This window comes from Cebus imitator, unplaced genomic scaffold (assembly GCF_001604975.1).
Source record: "Cebus imitator isolate Cc_AM_T3 unplaced genomic scaffold, Cebus_imitator-1.0 Scaffold56, whole genome shotgun sequence".
Lineage (NCBI taxonomy): Eukaryota > Metazoa > Chordata > Mammalia > Primates > Cebidae > Cebus > Cebus imitator.
The window spans coordinates 6,733,432-6,756,910 of record NW_016107371.1 but is presented as its reverse complement, the minus strand read 5'-3'; the positions used below and the strand labels follow the sequence as shown (position 1 = coordinate 6,756,910).

Genomic DNA, 23,479 nt, shown 5'->3' with positions numbered 1-23,479 from the left:
TGTCATTCTTTTAGGAAGAGGACAGATTGGCGAGGTGAAGAGAAGGAGAAAGGATGCTTGCCACTCCAAAAACTGTTTCCCAGAATTGAACTTCTAATCCTCACATTTCTCACCTTACTGCCCAGTTATAAACATGAAGAAATGGAATGCATGGCCCAGATTCAGCACTTTCTGCCTTAGCAGTTACCTCCTTTAGGACTGCCTTAGCTGCAGAGAGCTGCCCCTCCTAAGGTCATGCCCTTCTCAGGAAAACCTATATCTGCTCTGGTGACTAGGAGATGGAAAGATAGCCCTGGCCAATTCTGTCCCATGTGATGAGCATTATTCACTCCCTGCTAGGTTAGCTGAAGCTTTACCTCTCCTGCAGTCTAATTCAATTTCTCCCTCTACCTGAGCCTGCTTCCCACCTCATCCTTTCACAGTTATTCTCTAAGAAACATCTTGCCTCCTAAATTCCATCTGAGCATCTGCTTCCAGAAAATCCAGGTGGTGACTGCACTTAACCCACTTTTATATAAACTGTATTGCAGTGCAGGGGAAGGTGGAGGTTTTAGACAGTCCTTCTAGGGAAGTGTCAAGCTGTATGTTTTCACAACTGGACAGTGTGGGGTATTTAATTTTTTCCCTCCCTCCCTCCCTTCTTTCCTTCCTGGTTCCGGTTGCTGATTTCACCTCACCATCATGTGCCATCTTAGCTACACAGGCATTAGTCTGCACTCCAACAAGACTGTAAGCATCTGCAGAGCCAGAACTTGTATTAAATTTTTTTGGCATCTTTCTCAGACTTAATACAGTACTGGGCATAAAATAATTGTGGATACATTAATTTTTTTCAGTATCTTTCTCAGACTTAATACAGTACTGGACATAAAATAAGTGTGGATACATTTTTAAAGTATATATATTTTTAGGAAATTGTCCAACAGATCTCATTCTACAAGTACTCTGAGGTTGTGCTCAAGTACGCTCCTCCTTTGGTCTACTAGCAAAGCCCTGGGGTAGCCACCACCCTCTCTGGCAAGCACTACCGTTCCAAAGTCCTAAGGGGTCTTTTTACTTTCTCTTGTGTGCCCCCTCAGGCTGACCTCCAGAGAACAACCTGGAGAGTCTCTCAAAAGCTAAATCATATAGTTCCTATGGCTTACCACTACTGACATCATACTGCTGCTGTCTAGGAAGCCCTGTCTGAGCTGGCCACTGCCCTCCTCTCCCATGTCAACTCCATTCACCTCTCATGCACATAATTCCCCCATATTGTTCTCATGGTAGTAAATAAGTCTCATGAGAGCTGATGGTTTTATAAGGGGTTTCTGCTTTTGCTTCTTCCTCATTATCTCTTGCCACTGCCATGTAAGACCTGCCTTTCACCTTCTGCCATGATTCTGAGGCTTCCCCAACCACATGGAACTGTTAGTCCATTAAACCTATTTTTCTTCCAAGTCTTGGGTATGTCTTTAACAGCAGCATGAAAATGGACTAATACAGCCCCTTTCATGTGCCAGGGCTGTTGCAGGCTTGGAGATTTTGTCTTTCCTCTTCTTCCCAGAAGGCTCTTTCAACAGGTGCACAGTTTGTGTCACTCTTCTCATCATGCCGGTCTCAATTCAAATGTTACCTCCTCAGAAAGGCTTCCACTGCCCATCCTAAGGCAGCCATGAGGACCCCCTCACTTACGTACTATTTTATCATCTGCCTGGGTATAGACTAGCTAAAATTAATTAATGATTATCTTTGAGTTTATCGGACTCCCCTTTCTTCAACCTAGCCTCCCTGAGTGCAAGGGCTCTGTCATTTTTCCAGCTCTATTCTCAGTGCATGCTATAGGTCTCAGCATAAAGAAGCTGCTTAAGAAGCATTTCTTTTGTATAATGGGTGTAAGGAAAGGGTCCAGTTTCAGTTTTCTGCATATGGCTAGCCAGTCTTCCCAGCACCATTTATTAAATAGGGAATCCTTTCCCCATTACTTGTTTTTGTCAGGTTTTCAGACATCAGATGGTTGTAGATGTGTGGTATTATTTCTGAGGCTTCTGTTTTTTCCCATTGGTCTATATATATCTGTTTTGGTACCAGTACCATGCTTCTTTAGTTACTGTAGCCTTGTAGTATAGTTTGAAGTCAGTTATCGTGATGCCTCCAGGCTTGTTCTTTTTGCTTAGGAGTGTCTTAGCTATATGGGCTTCTTTTTGGTTTCATATGAAATTTAAAGTCGTTTTCTCTAATTCTGTGAAGAAAGTCAATGATAGCTTGAGGGGAATAGCACTGAATCTATAAATTACTTCGGGCAGTATGGCCTTTTTCACAATATTGATCCTTCCTATCCATAAGCATGGAAATTTTTTTCATTTGTTGGTGTCTTCTCTTATTTCCTTGAGCAGCGGTTTGTAGTTCCCCTTGAAGAAGTCCTTCACATCTCTTGTAGGTTGTATTCCTGGATATTTCATTCTCTTTGTAGCAATTGTAAATGGGAGTAAAACAACTCATTCATATTTATAATTATGCCTTCTCATTCCTTATGTTCTTTTGTATCCTCTCACACTCTCTCTCTCTCCCCCCGTGACCATAATTGCCAATTCATTATTTATTTGTTATTTCCTTTAGGAACCTAATTTCTGATTTACTACTCAAGAGTCAGGTCGCCTGTTTCTAATTTTTAACATTTTAATATTCTGTTTCTTGGTTGTACTTTTGTCAGCATTCACCCCTATCTCAGATTTTACCCAGGATGGCACAGAATTCTAGATCTGCTGTCTTCTCTCCTTTAAGCACTTAGAATAGACAAAGCACAACTGAAGGCAGAGAAAAAATGTCATCAGGAAGTAGCCAGTATCTCCTGGTCTGTACTGTCAGTGAACTCTCTTGTCATTGAAGAGCTAGGCGTTCGAATTTATTGCTTTTAGACCACTCCACTGGACAATGAGCCCAACTACCGAACCAAAGTATTTGATCACTGGTCTAATGAGAATTCAGAGTAAATTTATTTCTCAAGTACTTGTGGGGTGGCTCAAACCTAATCATGAATGAGAGCAGAGATGCATCTAAGCCTCTTCCACATCCCTCAACCTCTGTCTTGGCATCTTTTATGTTTGGTCCTGTTGAGAGAGAGTGAGATAAAGCTTCTACTTTTTATGAGTCCTTGATCTTATGCTATATTTGAACAGTAAAGAAAATGGACTTAAGTATTATGAGGGGATGTTGGTAGATACTCTCTGATGATATGATTCCCTATATTGTTCCCCAATGATAGAAACTACATTAAGAAGAATAAGATAAAAATAGACTATAAAATATTTATTTGGGGACAAAGACCTTCAGTATATGAGGACCCTGCTATGCCATCTCAGAACATGACTGGCTGATGTAGTGTTTTTATTTGTGCAGATTACTTATTTGTACAAATTTATGAAGTTTGAGAAGTTTGTTACATGTATATAATGTGAGGTGATCAGGTCAGGGTATTTAGGGTGCCCATCATCCTAGCACAACACATTTTTGTAAGCATAGTTACCCTATTCTGCTATCAGACATTAAACTTATTCCTTCTATCTTACTATATGTTTGTATCCTTTAACCTAGTTCTATCCATCCTCTCCCTCCTCTCACGCAGACCCTCAGATCCTTCTCAGTCTCTGCTGTGTATCTTTCCTCTCTCTATCTGTATATGAGAACATATTCTAGCTCCCACATATTAGTGAGAACTTGTGATATCTGCATTTTTGTGCCTGGCTTACTTCACTTAAGATAAAGACTTCCAGTTTATCTATGTTGCTGCAAATGACATAATTTTATTGTTTTTTATGGCTAAATGGTATTACATTATAAATATGTGTCAAATTTTCTTTAGCTATTCATCTTCCTAGGGTGATTTTATAGTTTTGCTATTGTGTATAGTGCTGCAACAAATATGAAAATGCAAATATCTCTTTGATATATTGATTTCTTTTCTTTTGGGTGGATATCCAGTAGCATCCAGAAATGGAATGCTAGATTGGTTGGTAATTGTTCTAGTTTTTTGAGAAGTCTCCCTACTGCTTTCCATAGTGGGTATACTAGTTTACATTCCCACTACAATGTATAAGAGTTACCTTTTCTCTGTATCCTTGCCATTTATTATTGATTGTCTGCTTAATAATAGCCGATCTGACTGGGGTAAGATGATACTTCATTGTGGTTTTGATTTGCATTTTGCTGATGATTGGCAATGTTGAGTATTTTTATATATACTTTTTAGGTATTTGTATGCCTTCTTTGGAGAAATGTGAATTTATGTCCTTTACCCACTTTAAAAATAATGCTGTAATATTCTTTTTAAAAATTTTTAAATTCAGGAGTACATATGCTGTTTTGTTATTTAGGTAAATTTTGTGTCACAGGGGTTTCGTTTACAGATTTTATTGCCCAAGTAATAAACATAGTACCTCACAGGTAGTTTTTTTGATCCTCTCCTCCTTTCCACCCTCCACCCTCAAATAAGCCCTGGTGTCTGTTGTTCCCTTCTTTGTGTCCATGTGTACTTTATTTTTAGCTCCCATGTATACATGAAAATGTGGTATTTGGTTTTCCATTCCTGCATTAGTCTGCTTAGGATAATGGCCTCCAGCTCAAACCATGTTGTTGCAAAGAACATTATCTCATTCCTTTTTATGGCCGCGTAGTATTGTATGGTGTATATGTGCCACATTTTCCTTATCCAGTCTTTATCCGTTGATGGGCACTTAGGTTGATTTCATGTCTTTGTTATTGTAAATAGTGCTGTGATGAGCATATACATGCACATGTCTTTATGGTAGAACAATTTATATTCCTTTGGCTATACATCCAATAATGGGATTGCTGGGTCAAATGGCAATTATTTTTTGAGTTCTTTGAGATATCACTACACTGCTTTCCATGCTGAATGAACTAATTTGCATTTTTCACCAGCAGTATATAAGCCTTCCCCTTTCTCCACAATCTCATTAGTATCTGTTATTTTTGACTTTAGTAATTGCCATGACTGGTGTGACATGTCTGTTCAGATCATTTGCTCACTTTTTAATGGGATTTCTTTTTTCTTGTTGAATTGTTTGTGTTCCTTGTATATTCTGGATATTAGTTTTCTGTTAGATAAATAGTTTGCAAATGTTTTCTCCCATTCAACAGGCTGTTTCTTCACTCTGTTGACTGTTTCATTTCCTGTGCAGAAGCCTTTTAGTTTAATATAGTCCTAGGCACCAGGTATGGTGGGACAGGGCTAGGTGATCCTCAGGACCTACACAGAGTACTCAGGTGAAATGTGATAGCAGCCATGCTGAGGTCCTGCCACTGGAGGGGATGGGGCTATTCTTGGTGACCAGAGCCTGGGCTGGTGGTTGGGAAATGCATGTCTCTCTCTTGCCTCAGTCCTGGCAGCTTACCCCTAACCCAAGCCTTGGCAATGGTAGCCAGCACCTAGCTCATAATCCCTGCCCTGGCCACAAGAGCCCCCATCCAGCTGGCAGCCAAGTTCTGTTGGCAGCTCACACCCTGCCCAGATTCCAGTGTTTGTTTGTTTTTTATTCTTGAGATGGAGTCTTGCTCTGTTGCCCAGGCTGGAGTGCAGTGGTGCAATTTCAGCTCACTGCAATCTCCATCTCCCAGGTTCAAGCAATTCTCCTCCCTGAACCTCCTGTGTAGCTGGGACTACAGAGGCATGCTACCACGCACAGCTAATTTTTGTATTTTAGTAGAGATGGGGTTCACCATATTGACCAGGCTCGTCTCAAACTCCTGACCTCTTGATCCACCCGCCACAGCCTCCCGAAGTGTTGAGATTATAGGCGTGAGCCACTGCACCTGATCCTGTATCCCAGTCTGGCACTGGCAGCTGCAGCCCATGCCTTTTTTCCTTCTTAGCCCTGGCTATGGGACTGCTCCCAGCTAGCTTTCCAGTTCCAACAGTCAGTCTTTCTGTTATGCCTCAGTCCTGGTTCCACTGGGCCGCAGGACAGTGTGTAGTCTGTCAAAGGCTGAACTTGAAAATGGCAACTTGCTGTAGCCACTTAGGTCTCAGAAAGTGTGTGAGATCCGGTGAGAGCTCTCTCTTTGCAGTAGTTCTATCCGGTAGTCTCCTGGCAGGTACCTATGTAAGTTTCAGGGATTGGGAGGGTTGAGAAGCTCTCTTGTGGCCAGGATTACATGAGTGCATGTTGGGAATATGGGCTGCTAGAAGTCTCTTACCATTTAGCCACAATTGGAAGTCTTCCTGGCTTTCTTCTGAATCTGGCCAGACAAGCTGCCTCTCTCCCTTTTCCTTCCCTGATTTTAGTGTTTCCTGTCACTAAACACAATTCTGTTGAATTCCAGTATTCTCTCTGGGATAATGTATTCAAAGTACAACTATCTATACACATTTTTATTCTTCTAAGTGGAGAGGTGGGCATGAAATGCTTCTAGTCAGTCAGCCGTCTTTGAAGCCTCTCTTCTAATGCTGTATTTTCCTCACCACTCAAAACGTGAAGTGTATATTTATTGAAAGCAAATTTGAATTATTTCATTTGAATATAAATTGAGTGAAATGCTTGGAAATATTATCTTTCTATATATGCTCTTGTACTGAAATTAATTTGTAGCTTAACATCTGGTTCTAAACTTACTTTATTGGTCACAAAGGTAATTAGAAGCCAACTTCCTGGCAGCAGATACCAAAATATAAGCTATGGATAATAACAAGCTAATGAGGAAAGCACGCATTTCTGTATTCCAAATAACTTGCTAAAGAAAGAAAAAGCCGGATTCATTGTTTGCATTTCTTCTTTAAATTGTAAAGATACATGCATATGGACTACACGTCCTTAGTTTTTCCAGTTTTGGTTTTCTTCCACTTGTAAAATGATTCACACCTTGGAGAATTATAACTAGCCTTTAAAAATATATATATATACACACACACACTCATGTTTATATACATACCTAAAATATATAATGTATATATACTTACATATATCGTGTACACGTGTATATATATGTGTGTGTATACAGTATATATGTATCTATATCAAATGTGTATAGGCAAAATTATGTGAAATATAACAAGTCATCAGATAGCAATAATGTCATCATTTAAATCAGACTGTTTTAGAAAGCTGGAAATCAAACCTTGAAAGTAAATTTTATGCAACTTCTATGTAACTTTAGCCCATAGTTTATTTCATAGAGAAAATGAACAATTTAAAATTGTTATTCTCAACTCTGAACTTATCCCATGGGAGAAGGAGAAATATTTGACCATGAACTTTCCAAAGCCATGGTCAATTTATTCACATCATATTTGGCCTGATCATGGCATTTGATGCTCTCTAGCCACTTTGTCATGTAAAAACATTCACTCTACTATCTCCACCCATGAATGCCTCTTTAGTTCCATTGGGTTGTCACTGAATTAAACAGAGAAGGTTGCTTTCATTGCAAGTAATTAATATAAAAAGGTTTGGGATATCATATCCAATATATAAGATACTGAAGAGGGCCTTTTTCTTTGCCCCATACAGTTTTTGGGACTTCCATCTTTCTGGTAAATGTTGGCTTAAGTAAACAGAATCAAGAGACAGATGACTATAGGGCTGTGCAAGAAAAAACCCCATTTCAGCTAGGCAGGGGAGTGGAGAGTGAGAGGGGAAAAATCAGTGAGGATCGAGATTAAGGCTGGAAAAACAAAATGCAGCTAACTCATTGAGAAATTTGAATTCCAGGGTAAAGATTTTAGACTTTATCATATTAAATACACTTGATCTTCATTATTCAGGAATCCTGTAGTTACAAATTTGCCTGCTAGCTAAAATTTATTTGTAGCCCCCAAATCAATACTTATGCTGTTTTCACCACCATATAATGATATGTATTTGGGTCACCTGATACGCATGTTCCCAGCTAATGCCGAATTAATGCCTTTCCTTCTTGTTTCAGCTCCCATACTGTACATGAGGATCCCTTCTCAGGTATATTTAAAGCCATGTTTTTAACATTTTTGTTCTTTTTCTTGGTGATTTCGTGTTTAAAATGAGCCATCAGGGTGGTGGCTGAACTCTTGCATAAGGTTCTTATGTGAAAGAAAGTTTTAATATGCCTTATGGAGAAAATACATATGCTAGATAAGCTTTGTTCAGACAAGAGGTATAGTGCTGTTGGTTGTGAGTTCAGTGTTAATCAAGAATATGTATTAAATAAGATGTTTTTAAAAAGAAATATACATACACAATGTTATATATGGATCAATCAAAGAAAATATTGTGACTAGAGGCTTGCAGGAATGTAACCTTGCATTTTGCTTAGAAAGAATTACTCAGGGCCGGGCGTGGTGGCTCATGCCTGTAGTCCCAGCACTTTGGGAGGCCAAGGTGGGCGGATCACAAGGTCAGGAGATCAATACCATCCTGGCCAACATGGTAAAACCCCATCTCTACTAAAAATACAAAAAATGAGCCACACGTGGTAGCACACACCTATAGTCCCAGCTACTCGGGAGGCTGAGGCAGGAGAATTGCTTAACTTGGGAGGCAGAGACTGCAGTGAACCGAGATCATGCCACTGCACTACAGCCTGGGTGCAACAGTGTGAGACTCTGTCAAAAAGAAAGAGAGAAAGAGAGAGAAAGAAAGGAAGAAGAAAGAAAGAAACAGAGAGAGAAAGAGAAAGAGACAGAAAGAAAGAAAGACTCAATATTCACTAATTCAGTGTTCTTGGTTATTTTATAGAAAATAACTGCCGTGATGAATACTAATTGCCTGTAACTTTTTTTTTTCTAAATGCGAAGGGGAGTCACCAACAGGTTGAAGACCATATAGCATGCATGTGCATGTCTTTTCACATTTTGATGTAAGACAAGAGATAGGTGCCTGCATGGTTTGAACAAAACTTACCTTAAGAGCTGCTCAAAGCTCTGTTACATAGAACATTGCATTCTATAGTGGGTCCAGTATTTTTCCTAATTGTATAGAAGTGTGTGTGCATACACGTGCACATACACACACACATAAGCACATAAAATACTGCCCACATTAAACATGGGGACCCTACCCTGAGCTTCATGCTTTAGGGGGCCCCATTTTGGCCCTATTCCAGTATGCCAGTTCCATAATGTTTCGCAGTTCATGGGGCCAAGAGGATGTATCCATCTGGGTCTCATGCAATCACCTTACCCAATTCTTCCTAGCATACCCATCAGGTTAGAGAGCATCTAGATTTTCCTGTCCAAACGGACACAACCCCCTCTCTCTTTGCTTTGTATATCAACTTGGATGCTGGCAGTACTGCTGGTGTGTTCATACCTGGTCTGATGGGTATGTGTGGGATGTGTGGACAGAAGTTTGATGTGAGAACTGGATATAGGCATTTGTGTATCCCTGAAGTGAGAGACAAAGATGGGACTGGGAAGCAAAAGCAGCAGCCATGGTCAGGGGCCAGGAGTCAGCAAATGGCTCTCCCCAGCCTGCCGTGTTCTAGAGAGGAATTTGAAGGGGTCTAAACATTTCAAATTTATATTTGAACCTCTAAGACTTATTTTTTATGGGAGGAGAATAATAGTTATTTTATTAAGTTATTTATTAACTTGATTTATAGTAAATATTTGCAAGTACCTATGCTATAGGGGGCCCCATTTAGTCTTACCCTGGCCCATAAATGTTATCGGCCACTCTGTACACATGTACACACACAGACACATACACACACACACACACCTGCCCTAATTTAACTAGATGTAGCCATTTCTATAGCTGTATCATTAGTTCATTCAACAAATGTTTCTGAGCACCTTTTGTGTGCCAGGCGTAGTTTTAGTCACAGACAATTGAAGACTAGACATAAAGAGAATCCCTCCATCCACAGAGCTCATGATTTAGTGCAGTAGTTCTCAATCCTGGAATCACATTAGAATTTTCTGAAAATCACATTAAAAAATCTGATACTGGGTCTACATTTGGTCTCATCCCAAAACCAATTATCTGGGGATGAGGCAAGGGCATCAAGTTTATTTTTTTTTATTTTTATTTTTTTGAGGTGGAGTCTTGCTCTGTAGCCCAGGCTGGAGTGCAGTGGCACCATCTGGGCTCACTGCAACCTCTGCCTCCCAGGTTCCGGTTCAAGAAATTCTCTTACCTCAGCCTCCCAAGTAGCTAGACTTACAGGCACAAGCCACCATGCTCAGCTAATTTTTGTATTTTTTAGTAGAGACAGGATTTCACCATGTTGGCCAGTCTGGTCTTGAAATCCTGACCTCGTGATCCGCCTGCCTCAGCCTCCCAAAGTGCTGGAATTACAGGCGTAAGCCACCGGCCAGCATCAAGTATTTTTTAAAGTTGACCAAATAATCTCGATGTGTGGCCAAGATTGAGAACAGCCATTGCTGCATACTAACAACCACTTAAAAGGTGCTTATTCCATGTCATTCGTAGTTTTTGTTAACAACTTTATTGAGGTCCCCATTTCTCCTTTCCCCCAGCCCCTGGCAACCACCATTCTACTATCTGCTTGGTGAGTTGACTATTTTAGATAGTTCATATGAGTGCAATCATGTAGTATCTGCCATTTGTAACTGGCTAATTTCAGCTTGTGTAATGTCCTCCAGGTTCATTCATGTTGTAACAAATGGTAGAATTTTTTTTGAGGCTGAATAATATCCTGTTATGTGTGTATACATTTTAAAAATCCATTCATCTGCCAATGAACAGTTGGCTTAGTTTTAAGCACTTTACACATAGTATCTGTTAATTTCCACAATAAACTTCAGGACAATGTAGCATTATTATACACTATATTTCCTGTGTGTTTCCTATATGTTCCTGTAACATTATTATACATTACAGTTCCTGTGACTCATCAGGAAACTGACAGACCTGGAAAGTTAGGATTCAGCGTTCCTGTTCTTTTAACTGTTACTCCAAGTTTCCTCTCACCACACCTGGTTGGTCCAGGTGTGGACCCTTGACTCAAGGCAATTAGTGCTTTTCCCTAGGAATTGTAAGCGGCGGGAGTGGTGGAAATGGGGAGCTAGGAAGGTGTAGAAGGAATAACGTCTCCTTGTGAAGGAAAATTTTAGAGACCATAGATAAAGCTGTTATGAGTTGAGAAGCATAGCTCATGAACACTGTAAGCACCCAAGACCTTATTTTAGCTATTTTTAAGGCCCAGTGAGATCCCCTATCTTCTTATAGCTTGGCTTTATATACTGCAGTTGAATTCTATTAACCATCAAATTCCCATTTTGCCTAAATTAGTTCGAGTTGGGAGTCACTTGTGAATTAAAATTTGCTAATACACAGTTGGTATTAGTCCATTCTCACACTGCTACCTGAGACTGGACAATTTATGAAGAAAAGAAGTTTAATTCACTCACAGTTCTGTGTGGCTGGGGAGGCCTCAGAAAATTTATGTAATCATAGCAGAAGCGAAAGCAGGCGCGTCTTCTCGAGGTGGCAGGAGAGAGAAGCAAGCAAACGAGGAACTTGCCAAACACTTATAAAGCCATCAGATCTCGTGAGAACTCACTCACTATTACGAGAACAGCATGGGGGAAACTACCCCCATGATCCAATCACCTCCCACCAGGTTCCTCCCTAAACACCTGGGGATTACAATTTAAGATAAGAGTTGAGTGGAGATACAAAGCCAAACAATATCCATAGTCCATTGGGTATATTCTCCAAATGCCACATTTAAATGACTTTATCATGAACTCTACATCCATAACTGCAACATGACCTGAGATATATCTTAATTTGTGATGTTTAGACAGTAGCCTAAGTCTGCACTGTAAGCAGCAATGTCTTCAGTAGTGGCTGATTCTTTTTGTGAAATTAAAATCTCTCAAGAGTGACTGATGATGCTCATGGGATGCTGGACTTCCCATAATGCCATCCTGTCAGTAAATATTTTAGCCCTTGCTGAATCCAGGACCCTGAGAAATGTTCTACCCTAGGATTTGATTCTATATATGGTCAAGAACATATACAACATACTTCTGCATTGGATCTTTTGGTGTTTTTTTGTTTTGTTTTAATTTTGGATGAAAAGCTCTCAGCATATTAATTCCAGAATATACACTGAATGACATCAAGCCAATCCTTGTACATTAAGGCTGTTGTATGCAGCATGGAGTCTAATTAATTTAGAATTGTAGAATGTATTAATTTGTTTCCTGATGGCATTTAGGAGTGATTTTAGACTACATACCCTTGCTCATGATTTTTTAAAAAACAAGATTCTATCAACTCTAGATAATGCCATTTTAGATAAACAGTAAAATGGGAAAGAGATGAGCAAGTCTTCAGTGGAACATGTATTTAGTAGTTCAAATATACTCTGATAACTTTATCTTCTGTCACTGCATGAAAAACTATAGGAGTCCAGAAGATCCTGTTATAAATATGGAAGCACGGCATCCCATGGTATTTATAAAGCCTCCTAAGTATTAGCTTCATTCTGGCTCCATCCTACTGACCTCTGGTATTGTAATCGTCATCATTTTCTTCTTTCTATAGACCTCTCCCCCAGTACATTACAATTTTATTTGTATTTAAAGCATTATCTGTATTTTACTGGTCACCTTTAAAGACTGATATTCCAAAGGGGCTTATCTTTGAACCTTGTGATCTATGCAGGCTGTAGTGAATTAAAGCATGAATTTTCTCTCTGACTGGCTTAGTGCACTAGGAATCAATGCACTCCAGCAGGTGGCAGCAAAAATAAATAAATAAGCTAAACAATGAATTATAAAGACCCAGAGAAAGAGGGCTTCTTATTTAAACTTTATTGCAGTTTCTCAATCTCCTGTCTTTCTCATTTCTGTTCATTTTCTCTAATTTTGAAAATATGGAAGAATTTATTCGTTGATGTAACAATATGAATTTTAATTTCATTGATGTGGAAGAATTAGAAAGGATAGAAACCCAGTTTTATTTAATTGTTTGCAGTTTTCCTGCCTTTGTGCTTATCTGCCTCCAAGGGGGTGTTTAGCAAACCTTCCAGGTGACGCTAAAGAAAGTATCTCATCTTTGGCTGCAATGAAAGCTGGAACTCATTAAGGGGATTTGTGTGGGTGATTCAGAAGAGGTAGGAGAAGGAGGTGTTTGGGAGGTATAGAAAGTAGAGATTTCCCAGGACTAGGGGCAGGAAGGCTGCAGGTTTTGGGCACAGTGGGTACCTGTGATCCCCTCCCCATGTTATGAGAGGGTGAAGGCAGAACGCGTGGGCTTGGATGTTGCTAAGTGTCAGGGGAATCAGGGAGGATGGATAATTGGAGGGGCCATTCCAAATATTTTATCCCACAGAAGATTACTGGGATCTTCATCTGAACGTAGGGTAGGAAAACCCCCAGAATAATAACAAAACTGACTGTCATGATAACTCAATGTGATATGTATTCAGATTCAGAGGATATAAAGTTGAATAACATTTTAGGCCCTCAAGTTTCTAGTACAGGTTCTTTCTTTGCACGATCTTAGGGTTTTGTTCTGCAGAAACAACTTGTTCCATAATGGTTAGTATTGCAACTTTGTCCTAGAAACTGCCTTTCTTGATGAAAAGTGGAGATATTTCCAGCCTTTTATTGTGTGACAGGAGCCCCGTCCTGTCCTATCCTAGGATAGGACTAATACAAATTGAAAATCAAGATAGGTAAATCAAGATATGAAAACCAAGATATGTATCAACAAAGCTTAAAGATACATTAAAGACATCTATTTTGGTTGTATAGAAATATAGGAAAACAATGAATCACACAAGCCTTCTGAAAACCCACTGTGAATGTTTCTCATAAAATCTTAAGACCAAGTAATTTACAGTCTGAATCGCACTCTGAAATCTAGCCAGTAGAGGGCAGTCAAAGAGTAGTTCATAGAATTCAAGGGCTCCAGGCTCTTTCCATACTTCTTGCAAATTCCTGCCAGTAAGCTTTTCTGACTTTAAAAAGTCAAGTGCGTTAATTATATCATTTCTGGATTCTGGATTCATGTTACCATTATAAGAACTTTCTCCTTACAAGTGTTGGTTTCCTTTAAATTATCCAGGATCTGAAGTTGGTGAAGTCTTATTAGCTGGATCTTCCTTAATTAAATGTGCCCTAAATTGCTTTTTATAAGACTCACTGCAAAACGGAGAATAAAATTATTTTTTCTATCTGTGAAAAGTCTGAATATAATTTAGAAATGTTGAATGAAGGATTTATCTACAGTGGGAGTGAGCATAAATATAAGGAGTTGCCAGATAAGGAAAGATAAGTAAACCTTCCAGTGTTTAGAATCATATCAGAAAAGTCAAACTCTTGGTTTTAATTTCCCAGTTGCTCAAACTACTAAATCCCCTGAGAAACAGTGGGATGGAAATGCCCTTTTGGGAAGAGTTTCTGGTGCTTTCAGGGGAAAATTGTACAGAAATAGGCATGTTTGCTGCCTTGCAGCCTCAAGTCATTCTTAATTCATACCCAGCCTGCCCCCAGGAAGCGGTGAGTCAGTGATGCATCAGAACCAAGAACTTCACATGAACACATATGAAGTTTAGTTTTAAAAATGGGTGAAAGTTCAAGAGTGACGTTTTTTCAATTTTTTCAAAACTCGTTTCCATATTTTAGTTGGAACAGAGGTCAAGCAACATTAGTGTTCAGTTCCATCCAGCAAACAGTTTATTGCCTCTGCATGCACCAGACCCTGTACCCATCATGAATGGAGGAAGGAAAAAAATGCCACCAGGATGAGCAAGCGCCATTGTGGAAGTTGTTGTGAAGGATACTTCCTTCTCTCTCTTAGGAAATGTGATGCTCTTGACCATTTTCTGTGCCTCGGTCCTCCATTTGTGCTCTTGCCGCCACCCCACCATCCAGCCCAGTAGCATCAAGGTCACCTGGACACTTGTCAGAAATGCAAACCTGTGGTTTAACAAGACCTTCCAGGTGATTCTGCTGAGCACTCAAGTTTGACAACTAAGCTATTCACCCTGGGCAGGCAGATTAATTTACTTGATACATTTGAGGACAGAACTGGGCATGCTTAGCTCCCCCACCCTCTTCTTCCTGGATGAAGTGTAGCACGGAGCATGGCTTCTCAGCTGTTCCTCTAAGCAGAGGCTCTTTCCACCCGTCTGGAGATTTAGATTCTAGAGTTCGGTATCACATTTACGTGCAGATGAAAGTCACATCTTTCAGCCTAGTTTTGTCAGTAATAAAGATAATATTTTGGTTTCTACCAGTCCTATTCCTTGTCTTATCTTTTAGTAGTTAAGAATGCAGGCAGGGAAGAGGGATTCGTTAAATGAATCCCTTCAGGACTCCAGTGAAGTTCAGGATCTGGCAGAGGGGATGGATTTACATAGAAGTAGGTTTACAATAGTGTACATTTCATAGTCGTAACATAATTCCCACCTCTAAAAAGCTTGTCTGTCTCTTGGTAGGATGTTATCTTTTTTTCTCTTCGTTTTTTAATATATATTCTTTGATTTCAGAAAGAGCAACTTTATCCATATAGCAAAATTTGACATTTTATAATGAACAAAATACTGAGCTAATCAGATATCATTTAATTTAACAATGTAGTTCCAAAATGTTATAAGAAAAGTTATAGGGGCTGGGCGCGGTGGCTCACGCCTGTAATCTCAGCGCTTTGGGAGGCCGAGGCGGGTGGATCATGAGGTCAAGAGATCGAGACCATCCTGGCCAACATGGTGAAACCTCATCTCTACTAAAAAAAATACAAAAATTAGCTGGACATTGTGGTGTGCCCCTGTAGTCCCAGCTACTCGGGAGGCTGAGGCAGGGGAATTGCTTGAACCCAGGAGGCAGAGTTTGCAGTGAGCCGAGATTGCACCACTGCACTCCAGCCTGGTGCCTGGCGACAGAGTGAGACTCAAAAAAAAAAAAAAAAAAAAAAGAAGAAAAGAAAAGTTATAGGATGGCTCCATTTAATATTCATGTAAATATATTGTAAATTGATAACTCAGAGTGATTTCAATGATTTCTTTTGGAATCTTTGCATTATAAACAAAGCACAGGTTTTACCTGTAGCTGAAAATTAAAATTCCTGTTTCTCTTCTCTTTACTTACCTCAGTCTTTCCCTCCCTTACTGCCTGATTTGTGTTACTTTTCCTTGTCTACCACAGTCATCAGAGGCCCCTTCCTCCTTGAGTGCCCATAGAACTCATGTCTTGGTCTTCTTTGCTGACAGTTTGTGCTTCTGATTTATTCATGTTGTTTTCTCAAATTCTTTCTGAATATACAACATCTAACTCTCCTTTATAGTCTCAGCACCACCATAGAGGGTGTATACATACATGTTGATTATAATATTAATTTCTTATACATTTTTAACATTTTTATTTCTGAGTGTTTAAGAAATGATTCGTTTTAGTTACAAAACTTTTATATACTCTATTATAGCATTTTAACTCATGTATTGATTTAACCTTTGAATCTGTCATTTAAAAATGTCTCATAGGGACAGAAAATAAATTGTTGGTTGCCTAGGGATGGAGAAGTTGAGGGAAAATGGGTATGAGGTTTTTATGGGGGAGCAATAAAAATATTCTGAAATTGTTTGTGGTGATAGTTGCATAAATGTGTGAATATATTAAAAATTATTGAATTGCACATTTTAAATGGGTGAATTCTAGGGCATGTGAAACATATCTCAACAAATATTTTATAAAAATCTTGTATGATAAAGGCTAGAGTGACAGAGCTGTCAGAAAAAGAGAGGAGCTCTTTTCAGTATTTTGACTTTGATGCTGATAGGTTTGTTTCTCGACTTATAAAAATTTATGGAACAGAAAAAATATTAAAGCCATGATAATCTTTATGAAAAATTTATATTATAATCTTTTCCCTTTGATTTCTTTTATCCACATATATATATATGAAATGTTCTAAATCTTACTCTTGTTCTAGGCAGATTTTATTATTAAATTCCAAACCATTTTCATTTCCAAGAAAGGAAGTTCTTCAAAAATGGACTTCTGACTTGAAATGGAAGGTTTGGCTCTTTACAATAGCAAAGATATGGAATCAACCTAGGTGTCCATCAACAGTGGATTAAAGAAAATGTTCATCAAGGAATACTACATAGCCACAAAAAGAACAAAATCTTGTCTTTTGCAGCAACATGGATGCAATTGGAGGCAATTATTCTAATTAACACAGGGACAGAAAACCAAACATAGCACATCTTCACTTATAACTGGGAACTAAAAATTGAGTACACATGGACATAAAGATGGGAACAATAGACACTGGGGCCTACTAAAGCAGGGAAAAGTGGAAGGGGGTGTGGGCAAAAAAAACACCTATTAGATACTATGCTCACTACCTGGGTGAGGGGACCACCCGTATCTCAAACTTCAGCATCATTCAACATAACCAGATAACAAACCTGTACATGTATACCCTGACTCTTGACACTTTTTAAAAAAGAAGAGAAATGGAAGGTTGGGTGACATGTTTTAAAACCTGCTAAAGAAATGGAGAAGTTGTAGTGTGTTACTAACAGCTGAAGTGGTCTACTTTGTTATTAACAATGGTTGAAATTTACTGTTTATTTTCTTTGTTATACAGGTGAGGCAACTGAGGCACAGAGGTATCAAGCCCAAGGTTACTCTGACCATGAATGACAAAGCCAGTTGTGAACAGCCTACAACCAGAGCCTGGGCTCTTCAATATCAGGCTTTGCTGCTTCTGATGAGTAGATCTTTTTATAAAGGTCAGTTCTTCCCCATTGTCAAGGCACATTCCCTGTATGGATAGGAAAATAACACAGCACTGAAGTGTCTGCTAGGATGGAAGAGTAAATATTAAAAAACCAAAACTATGACAAAATGCTGGATTAGAACGTGTTCAAATCATAGCTGCTCCATAGGCTCAACCAGTATAAGCACTGTTCCTAATTGATAAACCTAGAAGCACATTCTCCACCTGGAGATCTAGTGCGGATTCATCATAATAGTTTGTGTGAAAGTACCTTTTGTCCTGTAGAGACCCAGTAAATGTTTGGTTTATCAAATAATACAAATTGGTATATCTTGACAATTATGTCCTACTTTGTTTACATATAATGCTTTAAGGCAGAAATTTAAAGTGCTTTATGAATGTTTTCTTATTTCTCATAGTCTAGCTGCAAAGCCTTGACAAATAATTTGTCCAGGTTGGAAAAAGTTTGTAAGTTTGGAGAAAACAGAATTGAGAAAGGACAAATAATAAGTATAAAGAAGGAATCATCCTTATTATAGTGTTTTCCTGTGGACAAATGGTATTACTAGCGTTAGTATTATAGTTTTCATTATCCAATTAATTAATTGAGTAATATTTACTACATGCTGTCCTCGGTGTCTGCAATTATTTAGGCGCTAGAGATAGAGCCAGCCGTGGATGAGACAGATCATAATCAGGTCCTTCCTGGAGTATGCCTTTTAGGAGATGGAGAGAAAGACAATAAACAAATGAACTAGAGAAAGCCTGGCAGTGTTCAGTACTAATGGGTTAGCTGAAAGGATATGGTTTAGAGTGGGATTAGAACCAACCCTCAGAATTTATTTTGTTGATCCCAAAAGGCAACTTGACACTTACAAACTGTTGATCTTGCCACAAAAATGTCAACCGTATTGCTGTAGAGAATCTTGAATGAAGTTCTTTGTGATTGGAGGACTATATAATGATGATCAATTTTTGTACTGTGTTTTGCAGGGCGGACAGCACCCTACAGGGCGTGGGCTAATAGAATGACTTGATACTGTTTTTGTTAAAGGGCAAGGTGCTGGACTCAGCAGGGCTCTCTCAACAGTCCCTGCTGAGTGGCCACTACCACTTCCAAGCAAACCTAATCCATTAAGAAAGCTTAATTTAACCGTATAGTCACTCCTCTGTTCTTGCTAGGTAAAATGTTCCCTTTTTTTCCCCTCATCTTTTCTTAAGAGGATTTTTATTGCTTTTCTGACTAATCATTTGTTTGTTAAGTTTCAAGGTGCAGGTACAGCTAGGGTGGGTGTAATGTGATCTTTTTAGTCAGATGCACCTCTGTGTCCTCAGAAGGATGATAATGATGTCCTCTGAACTTAAAAGATGAATTCAGTTTTGTGCCCATGTGGTTCTGAGATTTTTGTTAACTTTGAGTGACTAATTTTTGTGACTAATTCATGCCCACCACCAAACAGTGACTAATTTTTATATAGTTACTGTTTGGTGGTGGGCATGAATCTAGGGACTCAGTTAAAATTTAGTCCCCCGAGATGAGAGGTCAGTACACACTTTCTGTCTATTGTATGCCCTCCTCCCAACCTTTGTACAATAGACAAAAGGAAGCTGTTCTGAAAGTAGGCTGTTAAAAAAACAAATCTCTAGGAACATCAGTGTGAAGCTTAGGAAAAGGATGTTTTCTCCAATTTATCACATGAATTTACTTTCACTTTAGAGGAAAGTATACACTTTTTACTTTGTATACTTATTTTCCATCTTTCTGTATGTTGCTTAAAAAAAATATTTTAGGGCCGGGCGCGGTGGCTCAAGCCTGTAATCCCAGCACTTTGGGAGGCCGAGGCGGGTGGATCACGTGGTCAAGATATCGAGACCATCCTGGTCAACATGGTGAAACCCCGTCTCTACTAATAATACAAAAAATTAGCTGGGCATGGTGGTGCTTGCCTGTAATCCCAGCTACTCAGGAGGCTGAGGCAGGAGAATTGCCTGAACCCAGGAGGTGGAGGTTGTGGTGAGCCGAGATTGCGCCATTGCACTCTAGCCTGGGTAACGTGAGTGAAACTCCGTCTCAAAAAAAAAAAAAAAAAAATATTTTAAAGTCACCAAATCAATGGTCCATAATCAGATCCCACTGATTTAAATGTAAAAGTTTTCAGCTTACTGATTTTATGAAATAGTATGTTAAAGTTACAAAGTTGAGTTTTTTTGTTTTTTGAGAAAGAGTCTTGCTCTGTCACCAGGCACCAGGCTGGAGTGCAGTGGTGCAATCTCGGCTCACTGCAACCTCCACCTCCCGAGTTCAAGCAATTCTTCTGCCTCAGCCTCCCGAGTAGCCGGGACTACAGGCGTGCACCACCATGCCCAGCTAAATTTTGAATTTTTAGTAGAGATGAGGTTTCACCATGTTGGCCAGGATGGTCTCGATCTCTTGACCTCATGATCCGCACGCCTCGGACTCCCAAAGTGGTGTTGGGATTACAGGCGTGAGCCACCATGCCACAAAGTTGAGTTTTATAGGCTGAGCTATGTAGAATTACAATTTTATGGGTCAAAAAAATGCGGAATATTAACAATTTAATATGGGTTAAATTAACCAAATAAACCAAGGTAAGTTTTTCAGTTTTTGTAAAGACAGACATCTGAAAGTCACCACATGAAGAAAAATAAATGGTAATCTCTTCACGTTGTGTTTAGAGTGAAAATGAATGGACTTCTCCCTCTGTTACAGTTTAGAAAGTAAGGACAGCATGTTGCTAGAGAATCCAGAAGACAAAATTTAGAGAATAGGTGATTAATGAGTTATTTCATATTTGATTTTCCATTTCTGATTACCTCAGCTTTATTTGTAAGGAGGTAGCACTATGCTTTGCCAACGATGAATGATTCATATATATCCATTTGGTCAATCTGAAAGAGGTGTTTTTTTTGTTTTTGTTTTTGTTTTTTAATTTATGCATGAACAACAGCTTGCCTGTGTTCTTGACATTAAGAAAATGCTACTGGATATTGAGTTTGATAGAGATTGTGATAACTAAGGTAAATTCAATTTGTATAATCAGAAGTCTCTGCAAATTAGGTACTGAATTTGATGATGAGGCTTTGATAGTCTCTGAATGAAGACTTATCTCTAAGTACAGAAGTCTGGCTAGGTTATTCCTGCCTTCCCCAGTATAGGTCTTTGAACTTACTGAGTACTCTGTGTTCATTGGGTTTGAATATTGAAGAGAGATAATTTGTAGGGCACAGGAGGCAAGGTAACACTTAATAAGATAGAATATATAATATACCAAAAGAATAAGATGAACATTGAAAAGCTAGTATTGTTTGAAATTTAAAAATTGTCTTCTCTAACAAACCAGATAAAAACCACTTAACTGGGTTTTACCAAGTTATTGCATTCCAAAAGTGTTAATTGGCACCTTAAATTGGCCAAAGATTTTTGGAATAACTAATAACTATGTTGAAACCTCACCAAAGGCATGCAGTGTGCAAAGCTGTGAACAAAGTTGGTATTTTATCATACTTAGTGCCATCACAATGCACCAAGCAAGCATTTCTTAGTTTGGTTACAGTTGCTTTTTAGTTCTGCCTATTATTGGCATAAGACATGTGAACTTAATCTTTCTTGGCAATTGTTTTTGCAGTTAAATAGTGCTGGCTTTTGCTCATACTCTCTTTTCTTTAACATAGTTTTAACTATATACTGAAATGTACTAAAATGACATGTAAACACTGTCTTTAATTAATTGTGCTTACAGCTAGCATCTGGAAAGCATAATAGAACATCTGCTTTGCATGGAGCCACCTAAGGATTATTAAAATCTGATATTTTAAGTCTTTTTATATTGTTAAGTACCATGTGTTAGCCACACTCAGATACAAATGATTTGAAAAGAAATTAAGCAAAATGGCTGTAGTTCAGTGCTTTAAAAGAAACAATCAGGACATCGGATTAGGTTTTATTTTATTTTTTCAATTAAGGGAATATATTCTTTTCTTGGTTTGCTTTGGATAGGGTGGAAAGTGTGTAAAGGTTATGGGAAGGCAGGTGGAGGGTATAAAATGGATGGTGATCATCTGCAGAGTAAATACAACACAACATATATTTCTTTATTGGAACTAAATGAAGATGAAGAAAGCATTATCCGCTAGTTGGAAGCATTTTTTAAGTCCTCAAATTACATCTGGGATCTTCTTGATCCAAAAATAAAAATATGTTGCAAGACAATGTCTATTTCGCAAATGTGTATTTCCCCATATGCTATCTTCTCATTCTTGTTTGATGCAGTCCTTTAAAAAGTGCAGCTCCAGGAAATTTTATAATTATGTGATATTTAAAAAATTTTTTGAGTTTATAACTGTCAGTAGTGCAAAGGATGAACATTCTTGTTTTTCTTGTCAGATAAGTGTTTACTAGCAATTTTTATTTTACAACTTGGTATACATACACACACAGTTTATATATATTTACCCTATCTTTATTTTGAAAGCCATGAGGAATTAAAATATCTTCTGTGTGGCCTTTTAGAATTAAGCAAAGTAAGCGGTATAATAATTATGTTGTCTTAATAATGAAAGGTGCTTTGTAAGTGACCGATTTACATAGTAATCATATAAGTATTGATTTAACTTTTAATGGACAAAAAGGCACACATGAAGTTTGTGTGATTTTTAAATAGCTAACATTTAAAAGCTAATTGAGAAATTTACTTTGCAACATTAGTTTATTCCGTTTTATAGATGTAGACTAATTCTCTGACTGTTCAGTCACTTTGCAAATAAATGGATTGCTTAAAATGAACTCGTTTGTATTAAAGAACAAGAGCAGATGGTGTACAGATAATGGTCAAAGAATACCATCCCCCATAGGAATGAAATCAATTTTTGGAGTACAGAAACTGCAAAGGTCTTTTGCAATTAGTAATTACAATCATAATGTGAATAACAGCTAATATTTGCTTAGCTCCTGTAATGAGCCAGGCACTCTGCTAAGTGCTTGATCCGTGTTTCATATCATATTCGTGAGTCAAGTATAGTTACTATCCCTAATTTATTGATGAAAAAAATAAACCAGTCTTAGCTTAAGTGACTTACTCAAGATACATAGCCAGTAGGTTGCCGTACAAGGCTGCTCCAATATTGTAATACAGAGATATCGCTGAGGGTTATTTTATTGAATTTTTAACAATTCATACTCATTTAAATAGTAGGCAAAATGCTCAAAGGTCAGAAATTTCAGCATGTAACTGAGTTTTTTTTTTTTAAACAATAAAGTTTAATATACACAGGGCCTAAAGCAGAAGCCAATAAAATTTGAAAAATATCTAAAGATAATCCTACATGACCTGAGACTTTGGATGTAAATCCTACCCTCCAGCCATTTATCAGGTGGCTTGTTTAAAGTTTTCTTGCCTTGCTTAATATATATTTTTATATTATCCAACTCACTTTACAAAGCCCTAAGTCTTCTATAGATTTAAAATAAAAAAGAAGAGAGAACACACCGAGAGAAACACACACACAAAGAGAAACACACACACACACACACACACACACACATACCATACACAAAGAGAGAGGTATACAGACATAGGTATGTCCTTTGACTCCACTCTTCAAAATAAGATAAACTTGCTGTGATATATATATTTTGGTATATTTTTTTGTCATCACACCGAGAGGAAGAAAGCCATTTGGCTAAAATTCTCTTCTGGTTTGGGAAATGTTTCCATGAACTTAGAATTGCTTTCAATAGCCATCTTACCCAGTTAAAGACATAAGCTGATTTCAGATTTCCT

At 38.4% G+C, this 23,479-nt stretch overlaps 1 long non-coding RNA gene across 1 annotated transcript in view; it reads right to left on the bottom strand.

The window, feature by feature from the left end:
* Positions 1-11,431, bottom strand: part of LOC108304691 — a 116,296-nt gene extending 104,865 nt beyond the window's left edge. The window contains exon 1 of the long non-coding RNA XR_001825363.2: positions 11,348-11,431. This is a non-coding gene — a long non-coding RNA (uncharacterized LOC108304691). The remainder of the gene's footprint in view (positions 1-11,347) is intronic.
* Positions 11,432-23,479: the final 12,048 nt, after the last annotated feature.